We start from the raw sequence: 3,317 nt of genomic DNA, 5'->3' as shown, positions 1-3,317 counted from the left end.
GGTGGGAGCACAGGGAAGTACAAGAGGATCATCCTACTAATGGGACTGTATCTTCACAGTCATACTTCACCCATTTTCTGCACATCGTCCTAAGGTAAACCAATTTTAAATGTGTTTGATTTCAGTAAACCAGCCTTAACAATTTATACAAACAAGTTGACCTTGAACCCATCTTAATTGGTTTTGACTTTGTTTTCATTTTCCAGTTTGAATGTACTCAGTCATCATGTTGCATGTATGAAAGACTGGCCAACCCAAGCTGTGTATTAGCCATTGGAGAGGAAAATTTAAGAAGCCCACTGAGTTCTTCCTTATTTTTTAATGTAGTACAGGCATTTGTATTGTAAAACTGATGTGTAGCTTAATCTTTAGGGGAGAAGACCACCAACCAATACATACAGATACGTAGGTTTTGTGTCTGTGGACAGAAGGTATTTTTGACATTCAGTTTTTTCTATACAGAAACAGAATGATTAGATTATTTTTTTCTGCAAGAGATAAGTAAAAATTTCAATTTGATCTTCTAGAAAGAAAACAATTGAAATTAGGTCTTCATTTTTTAGTCTTGTCTACAAATTCTTTATAGTTGACTTGTGCATCTCTATCAATATCTGCTTCTCTGTTCATTTCATTCACTTCTTCATCCGTTAGTTTTTCTCCTAAGTTTATCATAACATGACATATTCTGTTGCATTGAAGTATCTATTTCTATCCTTGTCAAAAATCCCAAATATCTCATGAATTTCTTCTTTACTATTTCCACCTTTCATTTCTCTAGCCATCAAAGTAAAAAAAAAATCTGGTAACTCAGTGGTGTTATTAACATCAGCATCAACATTGTTGATCCTATCTTGTAGTTTGGTTTCTGTTGAGTTTTGATCTAGTTACCTCATAACAGTTTCTAGCTTCTCTGTGCTGGTGACACCACCATGTTTGTGGAATAGTGAGAAAGCTTCCTTGAATTTTGCATTCTGTTCTTCAATCAGGTATCATTCAAACAAAGGGATAAAGAGCAGAGGAAGTAAGAATGGATACATTAGTGCAAGGACTGTGAAGGCAGGGATTCACCACTATAACTGCTGCCCATTATATCCACAGTATTCCCACCACCACAGAACATGGCTGATAATACTGTGAATTCAGTGCACTGTAGGACAAATTAATGCACAAGTTCTTAGCCATATTATTCATACTTACCAAATGGATGATTCTGTGATGCATATGTATACAAATTGGCACACATTTTATCATACAGAATTGAGTGATATATTTGTTGAAAAATAATGTTCATGAATTGCTTTGCATTTCTACAGTTAGCAATTTTAGATAAACAGCGGAAAATAAATTACAAAAATTTCTTCCATAAAATGTCTTAGAAATTTTTCTTTCATTACTGGGACAAAATACCTGATAACTAAAGTTAAAGAGGAAATGTTTTATTTAGCTTGTAGAGCTTTCAGTACATAATAGCTGCCTCCAAGACAGAGTGGTATGGCACAGGAACAACAGTTTACGGTGGGAGAAGATACCAAAACTAGCAAGAAAATAGGGGAAGAAAAAGGCTCTCTTCCTCACTTATATTGTATACAGGCTATCTGCTAGGGTAGATAGTTACATAGTCAGTCTCAGTACTAGACATGGAATCAATCACAAACTCTAGATTCAGCTGCTTCTGAAAAGTCCCCACACCCATGACTGCATGAGGTTTTGCAGGGACATTCAGACAAATCATAACACAAAGCTAAGAATAATAGCATAGCTACTCTAAGAGTTGAAGATGAAGATGTTTAGAAATCACTTCAGATGTTACCAAAGTAGAATTCCTTCCCTCTCATTTAATAGAATTCACTTATATTGTAAATCACAGATTAATCTCCTCTCTAAGGAGGCAAAGATAAATTACATTGGCTGTTGCTTTATGTAATCCTTGAGAGTGAAAATTGTGGTGCCCTCCTGTCCTTAAATTCTTGCATGAGTGTATCCATGTCAGAGATGGAGCGGCCAGATTCATGGAACTTTCTCTGTAAGCAATCAGATTTTCATTGAGTGCAGACATCCACACGTGAAACATGTATGAAATAGACATATAAACATACAGTATCTAACTGTGCACAGAAGAGGTTAACATTTTAGACACTTCATAGTTACGTGTTTAACAAACCTCATCACGTTCCTGTAGTATAATTTGGAAATTCAAAAGTAAACACTCAGCACATACTATACTTTTCTAGCCATGTTATGTCCAACACTATAAGTTGAGTTTGCTAACATTCTGGGCAAAGAATTGTGCACTATGGATAAAACTGCACTTTAAAATTATCAGTTAATAAACAGAGGGAAACCTAAGAGAACTTTTACCTCCCAAATCGACCATAAATGAAAATTCTCAATATAATTGTGCATTTTAATAACACATTTATATCATGTATTAAATGTTTGCTCTTTTTGTGCACACATAATGTTTAATAATATAAATCTTTTCAAATTACGGCAGGTACAGGATTTTCAAAAAGTATGAGGTATTGTTAAAAAGGCACATTCCTAAGTATTTTAAGATACGATTTACATATGTTTATTAAGACAATGTAAAATAGTACTAATAAATAGTTTAAAAGGACCTTTGCTGTAACAAGTAATCATTTGGTGTTAAGATGTTTGCAAGATTTCATTCTAAATTCATAATATACATTGATATTTGAAGAAAGCATATTTTCTTAATAAAAACCGAACCCATTGGTTTATCCCTGTCTAGTAAGAAACAGAAACAATGACAGTGAACTGTTTAATAGTTGATGCCATCTGGTTCATAAATATGGTTATTGACTGAATAACATAGCCATAATCTATCGATGGTAGTAAAATGAAGCATCCTAGCAAGGAGGTATACTAACTAAAACAAAATCATAAACAATTAAAATTTAAGGAAGAAAAATTACACAAATTCAAATTTGTTTATCATTTTGCTTTTTAATGAAAAAGTTAATGAGTAAAGTCTAATAAAGTCTTCTTACTAGCTGTCTTACTATATTTAAATTTGTCAGCAGAAACATCTATTACACTTAATAGATTAATTTTGATTACAAACGCTGGCAATACAGAACAGATATTTGTGCTAAAACTGTGGTTAGAATGTTATTCTTTCTTTGAATATTCTCTATTTTCACCTGTCTTACTTATCAGACTCTCCATATAAAGTTATAATTGACCTATCATTTTTATTGCTATTTCTTCCCACTAGATACCAGGATTAATTTTTTCCCATATTTTTCTCATCTTTTGTCTTTCCTGATCTGGTAAGGACATTTGTGCCAATTAAA

The 3,317-nt window shown here is 33.0% G+C and overlaps 1 pseudogene; it reads right to left on the bottom strand.

Annotated features, from left to right (window-relative positions):
* Window positions 1–552: 552 nt before the first annotated feature.
* On the bottom strand, window positions 553–893 carry LOC106029164 (calmodulin-like; annotated as a pseudogene).
* Between the last annotated feature and the right edge of the window lie 2,424 nt (window positions 894–3,317).

Source organism: Cavia porcellus, unplaced genomic scaffold (genome assembly GCF_034190915.1).
Source record: "Cavia porcellus strain 051 isolate PalLab524CR breed Dunkin Hartley unplaced genomic scaffold, mCavPor4.1 scaffold_14, whole genome shotgun sequence".
NCBI classification, from domain to species: Eukaryota; Metazoa; Chordata; class Mammalia; order Rodentia; family Caviidae; genus Cavia; species Cavia porcellus.
Note: the sequence above shows the minus strand (reverse complement) of the source record. Positions and strands in the feature narration are given on the sequence as shown.